General features: G+C 42.9%; 1 protein-coding gene across 32 annotated transcripts in view; it reads right to left on the bottom strand.

The window, feature by feature from the left end:
• Map2 (microtubule-associated protein 2) overlaps positions 1–11,066 on the bottom strand; it is a 258,236-nt gene extending 247,170 nt beyond the window's left edge. For 20 of the 32 annotated variants that reach the window (XM_087564816.1, XM_087564831.1, XM_087564821.1 and 17 more), the window contains exon 1: positions 10,866–11,066. The gene's annotated coding sequence lies outside the window, so the exon portion shown is untranslated. 32 annotated transcript variants of the gene reach the window in all.
• Between the last annotated feature and the right edge of the window lie 2,010 nt (positions 11,067–13,076).

The raw sequence follows: 13,076 nt of genomic DNA, 5'->3' as shown, positions 1-13,076 counted from the left end.
CCTTCTCTGTCGAATACCTTTAAATTCATATACAGTTAGTAAAACCTTGACAGCTGTTGCCCCTTTAGTGGTAGAACTCAGGCACCAAAGTATAGCTTTTGGAATATATAATTTTTTTGTTTGTCAACTTAAGTAGTTTTTTTTTTAACAGGGTCTCATGTAACCCTGGCCTCAACTCTGTTGTAAAAGTTTCTGATCCTCCTGTTTCCATCTGCTAGGATATCAGATCTACACCAGCCCATGCTGCGGATTCCATGCTGGAACTCTAAGTTGGGGCTTCCTGCATGGTAGGCAAGCACTTTACCAACTGAACTACATCCCTAGACTAACTGGAACAATTTCAAATATTTAGGACATAATATTTCCAGGCATATAAGTATACAATCCTTTAAAGCCAATGAGTTCTCAAGGTTAAAAAGTAGGGCATGTTTAAATTTGCATTTAAAATGCAAATATATCAGGAAGATAAGGTGAAGATTGTATTTCAAATCAGGTAACTCATTTTTAGTGGCGCACTTTAAAAAAAAAAAAAAAGGACTTTAGGCTCTCATAAATCGCCATGATATTCCCTATAAAATCCACAAAGAGTCTCTGAAATCAGAACGTGGAGGACTATTCAAAGCTTTTGAAGCTTCCGATTTGGTACCAACCACACTCATTTGATGTATTCCCACTCAAAAGGAAAAGTGGACATGAACAACAACAACCTTCCAAGTTCTACCCAAGACCACTCCATCCTGTACTGGGCCACTCTGCAAACACTTCATGAATGAGGTTAACTTCAGCCTGAGTTGCAATGTCTCCAGCTCATTCGAAGGCTGCATTGTTTCCACTAGAGACTGGATCACCTTCTAGTAGTTTTACTACTTATGCTTTCTGTGCAGCAAAATTCCTGAAGTCCCTTCCATCCGTCCTCACTCCTGATATTTAAAGGAAGGTCAAACGCACTGTCCAGGGAGAAGTGTGCCACCTGAACCTTTCAAGAGGTAAGTACAAGAAGCAAATTGTTTTAATTGAGACAATCTTCTTAAACAGAGAAAACCCTTTGCCTCTGAATACAACTTTAGCTTCATCCCTGGAACCAGTCCCGAACCAGTCCCTGCCAGATAAGAAGACAACTGTATCTTACAGCATTCTGCTTAGAGCAATGTAGTCCAGATTCCACTGTTGTAAAGTTCATCAAACACTTACGCCCTTACAAAAATAACACATCCCATTTGCATATGACACATTTCGTACACTCTAAAACATTTCTAGATTATTTCCAACACTGGAGAGCATGCAAATGCTATGTAGATAGTTGTTACATTGTATTTTCCAGGGAATGACAGGGAAAAACCTGTATTATGTTCAGGAATTGTATTTTTAATATTTTTAATTGGGGGCTAGGGAGATGGTTCTGTGGTTAAGAGCACTGACTGCTCTTCCAGAAGTCCTGAGTTCAATTCCCAGCAACCACATGGTGGCTCACAACTATCTAATAGGACCCAATGTCCTCGTCTGGTGTGTCTGAAGACAGCTAGAGTGTACTCAGATACATAAAATAAATAAATAAATCTTTTAAAAATGTATTTGCTTAATCTGCCACTGATTAAATTACAGAAATAGGGCTATAGATGTGGAGAACAATGTACTTTTAGACTCACATGCTATGATTTGCTTTCCATTGAAAAAATGTTTATTACATTTCATATAAATTGCACTGAATACTAAATTTCTCATGTGGAACTATGCAGTATGTTTTTAAATTAAATAAGAATCCAATTGGCTAGATAACAGTTGATCTCAAATATAAGAAACTATATGTGTACACATACATGTGTGCCTGTACACGGACACGTGTGTATGTGTGTATGTGCATGTGTGTGTCTGTCTTTGAAGATAACCCACATTCGCATACCACCACTCCCATTTTAGTTCTCTGTGAAACACAAAATAGGCAGAGTTAACGGGCTAATAAATTGTTCCAGGTACTATATTAAAGGAACTATATGATGAGGATTGAGATTCTTGTTTAGACAATGAGAAGGACGTGTAGTGAATACAGGGATCAGATGTGATCCTTGCTGTGCCCCATGGCATTTCAAAACACGGGGATTTCCTAACTGAGCCCTATGGCTGCTCTCTCCTATTTCACACATGGAGTTGCAGGATGGAATGTTGCTCATCCACAAACAAAAGCAGGCTTCAAAGCATTAATACTTTCATCCTGCTAAAGAAAATACAAATAAAACAACTAAATTACTATTTTTAGAGGTAAGATAGACAAATTCGGTAGGAAAACTTCAAAGCTGATAAGATAAAACTTAAAGCTGGACATTACTGAATTGCCATTTTGCTCCTCAAAATGATGTTGAGGCATTCTTTCCGATCCAAAGTTAGACCCTCTCTCCACCAATTCATTATAGCATATCTGTGTTACAGCATTTACAGTATATTTACGATGGACCCATTTACAGTAGGAAAATAAATGGTTACAGTTGTGGTGACAATACAGTGCCCTAACCATCTTCAGTTATAAGAACAAAATGCAAAGGCTTCAGGCTGACACAATGGATTCTGTCTCTACAACCCATCTGTGTGCTAACTCACAAGCCTTTTCTAAACTTAAAAAACCCAAATCGTTATGGGTTGAAATGTAGTTGTGGATATTCAAGTTTTGTACTTCGTGGTAATTTTCAGGTACATTCTAGATTAGCTACAAATAACGTTTTATATGTATATGAAATTAGAAAAGTTTAACTTAATATTAAACTTAGTTTAGCATGTATTGATTGATCCACCACATTTGGTGTACATCAGTGGATTCATCTACCCCATTGAATGACAATAATAGACTGCCGATAGCCACTGTTCAAGTTAACTTAAAAACAAAAGCAACAACAAGCACAAGCAAAACATTATATTTTGTGTCAGGTGAATTGAACAATTTTTAAAAATCATTTGGTCAACCAAACTTTTCACTTTGAAGAGATGATTCACGCAAATGTACTACTGTGGTCTAAAAATATTTTTTAAATAATTTAAAGAAATGCTATCGCATTTCTGTAAAGTGTAGAGGCACCTGCCTTTAATCTCAGCACCTGGGAGGCTCAGCAGGTGGATCTCTGTCAGCTCCAGGCCAGCCTGGTCTACAAAGTGAGTTCCAGAACATCCAGAGCTATACCAAGAAACTCTGTCTCAGAAAGAAAGAAAGAAAGAAAGGAAGGAAGAAAGAAAGAGAGAGAGGGAGAGAGAGAGAGAGGGAGAGAGAGAGAGAGAGAGAGAGAGAGAGGGAAAGAAAGGAAGGAAGGAAAAAAGAAAGAAAGAAAGAAAGAAAGAAAGAAGAAAAGAAAGAAAGAAAGAAAGAAAAAGAGGGAGGGAGAGAAAGAAACAAAGGTGAAGAGAAAATAATTGCCATGAATAACTATCAATTAAATACTGTGCCTAAGGGCTAAAAGGATGTTCAGTGTGTAATGTATTTGTTGTCTAAATATGAGGACCAGAGTTTGGATCTCCAAGGCACAAAAGATTCCAAGTGTAGAGACGCTTGGGGTGAGGAGTGGAAAGAGGTAGGTCCCCAGAGCTCACTAGCCATCCAGTGGAGCCAACCAGTGAGCTCATGGTTCAGTGAGCAAGACTGTTCCTCCCCCACAACAGGTAGAGAGCAGCTGAGACCGGTCCCTAACCTCACCCTGTGACCCTGCTTGCATTGCACTTGTGTGAATAACAATCAATGGGGACACACAAAGCAGCAACTTGCCTTTCTGATTGGAATGTCTTACTGAGGTAGAGTGCTTCAGGAGGAAGAATTACATACAAGGAAAAGACAATAGGAGATACAAAATGTATGTTCAAAGATAGGACCAAAATGGGAATGGAGTCTTAAGTAGGTCCGTGCATGTATGTAGCACAGGTAGCATATGAACAGCTTTGTCTTCATGCAGATCCTCCAACAACTGGACCAGAGGCTGTTCCTGAGTCTGTCTGTGGATCCTGTTCCCCTAAATGGTCGGCCTTGTCTAGTCTCAGTGGGAAAGGATGTACCTAGTCCTGAGGTGGTTTGATGGGTGTGAGGGACTAACACCCAGAGGGAGGGTCCCCCTTCACAAAGGAGAAGAGGAGGGTGGAATGTATGAGGGGTACTGGGAGGAAGGGGGCTGATATTGGAATCAAACTGAATAAATAAATGAATTTAGGGTTCAGAGAGATGGCTCAGAGGTTAAGAGAAATGCTCTTCCAGAGGTCCTGAGTTCAATTCCCAGCAACCACATGGCAGCTAACTGATAAATGGATATTAGGCAAAAGGCTTGGAATACTCATGATACAACTCACAGACCATGTGAAACTCAAGAGAAGTAAGACCAAAGTGTGGGTGCTTCAGTCTTTCTTAGAAGAGGGAACAAAATACTCAGAAAAGGTAGAGGGTGGGAGGAACTTGGAAGGAAGAAAGGAGGGGGAGGGGAAGGGCGAAGACAGGGATGATATACAGATGGTCAGGAAATTGAACAAAGGTGTGTATCAATGGAGGATGGGGAACTAGGGGTAGCCACCAGAAAGTCCCAGATGCCAGGAAAGCAAGAGGCTTCCAGGACCCAAAGGATACGTATTAGCTGAAATGCCCAATAGAGGGAAGGGAAAACCTGTAGAGACCATATCCAGAGGTTAAGTAAGGCCTCCTGTTGAAGGATGGGGCCATCCACTTATCTCTAAATTTTTAACCAAGAATTGCTCCTGTATAAAGAAAATACGGGGAGAAAGTGTGGAGCAGAGACTGAAAGAGGCCATCCAGAGACTGTCCCACCTGGGAATCCATCCCATAGACACCAAACCCAGACATTTTTTCTGGAGAGGCTCTGCCAGAGTCTGACAAATATAGATGTAGATTCTCACAGCCAACCATTGGACTGAGCATGGGAACCCTGGTGGAGGAGTTGGTAAAGGGCTAAAGGAGCTGAAGAGATTTGCAATCCCATAGGATGAATAACAATATCAACCAACCAGATCCCCCAGAGTTCCCAGGGACTAAACCACCAACCAAAGAGTACAGATGGAGGGACCCATGACTTCAGCTGCATATGTAGCAGAGGATGGCATTGTCTGGCAGCAATGGGAGAAGAGGCCCTTGGTCCTGTGCAGCCTCAATGCCCCAGTGTAGAAGAATGCCAGGGCGGTGATGTGGGAGTAGATGGGTGGGTTGGGGAGCACCCTCATAAAAGCAGGGGGAGGAGGAAGGGGGAGGAGGGTTTGTGGAGAGGAAACTGGAAAAGAGGATAACATTTGAAATGTAAACAAATAAAATACCCAATAAAAAGGGGAAAAGAAGAAAAAAAGAAAGAAAGAAAACAACCTCATGAAATTTGCAAGCAAATGGATGGACTAGAAAAAAGTCATGCTGAGTGAGGTAAGACAGCCCCAAAATGATAAATATTATATGTTCACATATAAGTGAATATTATCTGTTAAGGAAATGATAACCAAGCTATCTAATATCTAATTTCACATAAGAGCCATTTGACTAGAGGGAACTCACACCTAACACTGCTTGTGTCACCAAGAACCAGAGACTAGATAGCCTAGTGTGATGGTTTATATATGCTTGGCCCAGGGAGTGGTAATATTTGGAGGTGTGGCCTTGTTGGAGTGGGTGTGTCATTGTGGGCATGGGCTTTAAGACCCTCATCTCAGCTGCTTGGAAGCCAGTTTTCTGCTAGCAGCCTTCAGATGCAGATATGGAATTCTCAGCCTCACCTGTACCATGCCTGCCTGGATACTGCCATGTTCCCTCCTTGATGATAATGGACTGAAGCTGTGAGCCAGCCTCAATTAAATGTTGTCCTTATAAGAGTTTATAAGAGTTGCCTTGGTCATGGTGTCTGTTCACAGCAGTAAAGTCCTAAGACACTTATAGACCTAGGGTAAAATCAAACACTATATATATATATATATATATATATATATATATATATATATATATTCATAGATCAAGGCCTTGTCCTGTCATCATCAAAGGGACTTTCTTCTGCAGCAAATGAGAATAGACAAAGAGTTCCATGGCCAGACATTACAGAGAGAGAGAGAGAGAGAGAGAGAGAGAGAGAGAGAGAGAGAGAGACAGAGAGAGAGACAGAGAGAGACAGAGAGACACAGAGAGACACAGAGAGACACAGAGAGACACAGAGAGACACAGAGACAGAGACAGAGACACAAAGAGAGAGACAGAGAGACAGAGACAGAGACACAGAGACAGACAGAGACAGAGACAGAGACAGAGAATATCAGTTTAAATGTGAGGTCTCCATCAAATCCCTCCCCTCAGAGATCAGAGAATCCCAGTGAGCAGGAGGAAGAAAGCTTGTAAGAGCCTGAGGGGATGGTAGACACAACAATTACAAGGTCCTCCGAATCAACTAAACCAAGCTCCTATGAACACACAGAGAACAAAGCAGCTATCCTAGGGACTACACGTGTCTGCACCAGGTCCTCTGCATATACATTATAGCTATTAGCTTAGTATTTTTTTGGGACTCCTGAGAACAAATGGTCTCTGACTCTTGAACCTGCTCTTGGGACTTTTCTCCAGTTGAGTGTCGTGTCTAACTCTGATATGATAATTTTGCTTCACCTTATTATATTATTGTATTTTGTCATGTTTACTTGCTACCTCTTAGAAGTTAGTTATTTTCAATGAGTTAAAAAAAAAAGGATTGGACTCAAAGTGGAGGGAATATAGGAAGGAGGAGAGGGAGGGCAAACTATAATCAGAATATATTTTCAATAAAATAAAAAAGTGAAAAATAACAAATGAGTTTAGCTAGGTATCATAGAATACTTCTGTCATCCAGCATTGCAAGACCTTGAGGAAGGAGAGTATATCTCAAAGGAAGTCTGAGCCCCATTGGGAATTCCAGGCCATTGATGTTACATCCGGATACATGGAGATACACTGTCTCAAAGTAAATAAACTAAAGGTTAGATTGCTTTAAAAATATTAGAGTCTCAAAAGTCAGACAAACAATAGATAGAAATAGTAGGTAGGTAGGTAGGTAGGTAGATAGATAGATAGATAGATAGATAGATAGATAGATAGAAAGAAATTTATCTCTTATGTTACTTATATGTTGTAACAACAAATATTTTTAAAACCTATCTATCCCTGTATATAACATAAACTTAACAACAGATTGAAAGAGATTTTGTTCATTCTTCGTTCCATTTGCCAAATACTTCCCCTATAATATGTATATAAAATATATCTCAGCTTAACATGTTACCATAGGAGAGTTCATCTCTTTGAGAGGACTGATCAAAGTTCAAAGTTCAAAGGTTAGATTCAAAATGCTTCCTATAAAGTCAACTGGTGGTGCTCACACTGTTTTAAACTTTTTAATTCACTACAGACCTGCTTTCAATAAGTACCCTGTATAATTTTAACAACAAAATACCCACAGCCTTAGGCTCAATGTGATACTGTGGGAGGAGAGGGGACACAACATCCACTGCACTGAGGTAGAAAAGCAAAACAGATTGCTTCCCCCTCCACCCACAGGATCTCGGCGGCACCCTCACAGGGACAAACGCTTGGCGTCTGAGAATTTCTTTGTATTTCTCCTCCCTTCTAAGCTACCACCCACCCAGACCTTCCCATAGACCCTCTCCCTTGGTCTTCCCATATAACCTATCTCCCTTAGCAGTCCCATATTTGCTTCTGGTGCCTGCAAGAGATACCTGGTACAAATCATTCTCTGAGAATATCAGAAATTAATAAGAACTAATACAGCTCAGATAATGACATAGGATGCAGAGCTTATTAACATCTGCAACTGGTGTTGATCCAACACAGGAGTCAACAAATATTCCAAAATGCCTCCCTTTAATTAGTGATTTACCTATGTCCTAGCATTAAGGGCTAATACGGATCAGACAGTATTATTTTTATCTTTGGTTCTTTGTTTTAATCTGTTAAGAGGAAGTTGATCATTGCAAAGTATCTAACAGTAAGGGTCACCCTAAGCTCCTCCCACCCCTTCGCCCCCCACCCCAACATAGAAGTCAGTTTTCTATGCTTGGTCTAACCAGGCAGTAAAGAATCCCAGAGGGGTATAGTATATTTGCTGACATTTCTACATCTAAGCAAACGTAATACCTACTTGATTTTAAATGCCAAAGTGCAAATGTTAACAGCCAGTAAAGTTCAACAAGTATACATGTGACATATGGAAATATTAAAAATCTACTAAACAAGCAATTGCTTTTCTTTTTTTAGTCTGACATTTAGAAAATGTGTAAAGTGGTTTAAAACAGGGGATGCAGGGGAAGGGGGATGAAACTGTTCCTGCAGGCCCAGAACATTCTAAGACAAGTCTCATTTCTGGCTGTGTATTTCTGGCCAAATCCAAGACCCCTGAAAAGAAATACATGAGAGAGAAAATTAGGCCTTTAACCTCTGCAGAGCAGTGTTGGCAGAAGCCACTGTGGGAAGACCAGGGCTTCTGGTGTGGGATGGGATGGGCGTGCTGCTGGAGTTTCGTTTCCACTGAGAGGATGTCCTCTCCCTCAATGAGACTGCATCACCTACTGGCATGAGGTCATGGTTGTGCCAGTTTCACTGGGTCAGGCTCTCTCAGCACATTCTTTCTCCCTCCTCCCTGAGAAGGTGCTGTAAACAAGTCAGAGGGAGAAAGGGAGAAAGCATGCCACTGTACAGTGAGCACGTTCTAAATTCAAAATGCCTGCAAACTCTAGCTCCACCTGTGGCCGTCTAGACAAAAGTAGGGGCAAGAAACAGGACAAGAACAGCCAGCAAGAAAGGGCTTGCTTGCTTACGGGGGAGGGGGGTAGTTAAGACAGGAGAGAAACAAAGAAAATACAAATTAATACCAGTAAAATATTAATTTTTTTAAGGGAAGCTAAATTTCTAAACTGCCATGATGTCTTGTTGTATGTCAAACAATTTCCCACCTAGGAGGCTAAAAACTTCGGAAATCAAATAAGCGTTCCAGCAAACTGAGAGATATGAAGGAATACAATTAAGCAAACCACAGATAGACAGCATGTATCAAATAAGAAATCAGTGTTCTGATAATATCAAAATCATGAATGAAGATCTGAAGTTATGAGAATCAGACAAAAACCTCAAGGAAATTAATGTTCCAGCATATATACGTAGACATGGCTGCAAGTGCAACGTTTTCTTATTGAAAGGAAAACAGGACTCTCACCTCATCTCATAGGGAGGTCCTGTGTGCACAGGGTAAGGGAGAGATGGCAGGAACTGATTCACAATCCATAAGGTTTTCTCCTAAAAATAAGACACTGGGTTCCGTTGAAGGAATGCAATTGCCACCTAGGCTGCAATCTTCCTTGTGGGCATAAAATCAGAAGCATTTTAAAGGGCTTTTGTTTGTTCCATCTATTTTGACTGCCAAAAATATCACACCAGCCCACAGTAAAATGACAGGGTGACAGTGTTCTGCTTTTACATGGGGCTGTGGTACCTGCAGCTCAGACCTTTTGCATAATGTGGCTCACATAAAAGGCTTTGTTCTCCATTGCCTCGCTGAGGCTACAAGCCCCCACTTCATTTTGCAGTCATTTCCTCCCACAGATAATTTTAATAAAATTCTATCTTTAATATTTAAGTTGGGTCCTTACTAAGATTCTTTTTTTTTCCTGTATCACACCTGGAATTCTGCACCACGCAAGGATAGCTTCGTTTGTTGTTGTTTTGCCACGAAGTCTCACTGATAACATATCCTCAAACCCCAGAAAACAAACCTTAAAAGAGGTGCCTTTTAGCTGTCCCCTCCATTTTGTAGTATGTTTGTAGGGCTTCTGTGCGTGTGTGTCTCCATCCTGACAAAAGCTTCACACCCAGTTCCAGAAGGTCTGTGTCCTGGATGCTGTACGCTCTGAGCTTACATCAGAGGGCAGACCGTAGTTATCACGAGCCACCTTGTTGCTAACCAAACCCTTTCGCTGATGCCAGAAGGAAAAACACCCATTTCCAGTTTTCAAGAATGGTGCTTTCTGACTCTAGCGCTCACTCTCCCCTCCCCCTCCTCACACACCCAAACACACACCTCCCCACTCGAGCTCCTAGGCACGCTCTGCCTTTAAATTTCCATCCTAGAACAAAGGCGAGGCTAGGGAAGGCAGTCATTACTTCAGACCCCCACTCCCAAAGAAAGGCTTTAGAATCAAGAAGTGAATAGAAGACCAGATGCAGCTGGGTACCCACCCCTCTCATTTGGGAAGAAAGGACTGCATAGAAACCCAAGCCCTGTCAGGCTTGTACCTTTGTGCCCCGCCCTCTACAACCAAAGAACAGTTTTTCATTTTCCTAAAATTACCAATGTATACCAATTCTCCTCTTCCTGCTGTCTCTGGAGAAATAATTTGAAATTTGAAATTGGCTTGGCTCCCCTCGCCTCCTTCCTCACTGTACAGAGCTCTGAGGCTGGGAGCCCACAGACACACATAACAAACTAATAAAAGAAAAATAAATAATCTATCTTTAATTCCTTTCCCTAGGATCTTTGTATAATTTCTTACCCTTCTTTCTATAGCTCCGGCAATATTAACTCTCAAAACACATACCCTAACCTGAACCAAAGTTTCCAGTGGCTTTAAAGTGGTACCTAACAAGGTCATTGGCTCATCTTCAAATCTAGAGCTTAAGTACCTAGACAGGTCTCTTGCCCTGGAGTGACACCTGGAGAGGTCAGGCCTGGACAGCGCCAACCTGCGCGGACTCCCTTCCAGGGCACAGGGGACCGGACCAGCAGAGACCAGCCCGTCCGGTTCCTACTCGCCCGGCTGCGGCTCCTCGCCGGCAGAGGCGCAGGAGGAAGGACCGGGCTGAGCTAGGCGGGACGATGTCTTACCTGGGCACGGAAAGTGGACGCACCCGCGGTCACGGCAGACTCTCAGAGCTAGAGCTCCTCCGTGGGAGGAGCCGGGGAGACCCGGCGACCGAAGAAACGAGGGAAAGAAGGAGAAGAAAGAGAAAGACCGAAGGGAAGCGGAGGTAGAGAGGATGCTGCTGCCGCCGCCGCCGCCTCCACCGCCGAGAGCCCGCGCAGCTCGAGCGCCGCCCCGTGCGCGCCCCAGCCGGGCTCCGCGGCTGCCCCGCCCCGGCTGTTCCCGCCCCGTGCGCGCCCCAGCCGGGCTCCGCCACGGTCCGCGCAGAGCTGCCACCGCCGCAGTGTAGGGGAGGGGGAGCGCCGGCCCCGCCTCCTGCCGCAGCCAGCAGCCCGCCCCTTGGGGACAGCCAGACTCCGAACCCCAGAGAGCCCCGCCCAGTCAAGGCCAAGGGCGGCGAGGGCAGCAGGGACCTGGTTCCTTCCTTCCCAGGGGTGGCCTGCTCAGCAGAACTGTCCCTCCAGGCTTGCAAAATGAGCAGCAGAGACACAACGGCCTCCTTAAGGACGACCTTGGGAAGTCAGGGACAGTGGTTTCAGTCAGTCATTGGGAGGGTTGTCTCTCGCTTCTTTGTATCACAGCTGAAGCTGGTTCACTGGACCCCTTGGTGGAAAAAAAAAGTCACTGATCTTGTCCTACAAACCCAACAACAGGTGCATCTAGAAACCTTCCAAAAGAAATTGAGGTAGAGAACAACCCCCTGTTGGTACTGTACATTGGAGGGATGGGAGTGTGGAGAACTGAAGACCGAGCTCTGTCAGTAATCTGAAGCATATATTGATTCAACTTATGATTCTGAAGACCTATTATGTATCAACCATTGTTCAAGGCTTTGTGGAAACAGGAAATTTAAATGTTCCCCATCCAGTCCATCTGTGCTATGGTCATAACGTCAAGTGAGGGTGAAAACTGTCAGTAACACCTCTCTCAAATTCAAAAAGACTTGTATAGTCTCAGGGAAAAATGTTGACCTTCAGATAATACCTTTGAAATAAAAACCATCTCTTTCAGCTGGAGGGACAAGTCTCCACAAACTGCTTGATCTTCCAGAGAAGGTAGGCTGGGTTCCCAGTACCCACAACAGGCAGCTCGAATTTGCCAGTAACTTCAGGAACTCTTGTGTCTTTGGCCTCCATGGGCACTTAAACACATACACAAACTTAAAAATAATTTAAAATGTTCAAAAGCATCTTCTAAGTATCTTTGAAAAGGAAATGTCCAAGAAAGTGGCAGGGTGGGTGGAGGTTAGAATAAATTTATCCATCTCTATCGTATTTTAAAAGTCAACCCAATCATCGAGGAGATGAAATTTCTGATGAAGTTATAGTGGTTAATTGCTTTAGACTCATAATAGACCACAGAACGTTAGAGTTTATTTCTTGGGCATTTTGATCTGATTTCCTCAAATTTCAAATGGAAACTCAACCCATTTACTGGAGACAGCAAACCTTAGAAGTCATTACACAGCAAGGTGTGAAAACATAATTTCATAGTCACACCCTAGGCTCTGGGCAGTGTCTCTCTCCACCCAGCTTCATCTGGTGTCCCTGTGACAGATTGCAAGGAGATTGGAAATATCAGGGCACACCCAGTGGTAGGAAGCTTGGTGGAGGCGGAGCTCTCAGAAGGTGTCCTGATGGAACAGGAGAGGATTTCAGCCTCTAGGAAATGATAAAGACAATATGGCGGTGAACAAAAGGAATAGGAATCCTGTTGGATCCTGACAGGGCACACAAGCACACTGGGAGACCTCATCCCTGATCAGCCCAAATGCTGACTTCTTCCCAATTCCTAGGAGTGTTGTGCTGTTTGATAAAGGAGCCTCACTCCTATAGGAAAATATTACTGTTCCTTCTGAGTTTGCATTAACCCTGAACTCAAAAGTCAGCAGAACTTCAGGCACAGAAAACAAACCTGCCCGTTTATATTTTGAAAAAGAGTGGCTTTCCATATTAGTGGTTTATGGGATCCACCAAAGATAAGTGGTCTTTCTTTTGGAGGAACCCCAACCTTAAATGGTAGCATAGCTCCTCCCACCACCTATCTTAACCAGAATTCTGCCAGAAATAAACAGCACCCATATGCTAGACTTCCACAGAAAAAATTTAAAACGGGGAATCAGTTACAAAGGACAAGGATATGGGACAACAATTTTGAAGTGGGTGACAGTTTGG

This window comes from Rattus norvegicus, chromosome 9 (genome assembly GCF_021556685.1).
Source record: "Rattus norvegicus strain SHRSP/BbbUtx chromosome 9, alternate assembly SHRSP_T2T, whole genome shotgun sequence".
In the NCBI taxonomy this organism is placed as follows: domain Eukaryota; kingdom Metazoa; phylum Chordata; class Mammalia; order Rodentia; family Muridae; genus Rattus; species Rattus norvegicus.
The sequence above is the reverse complement of the archived record's forward strand: the minus strand, read 5'-3'. Positions and strand labels throughout refer to the sequence as shown.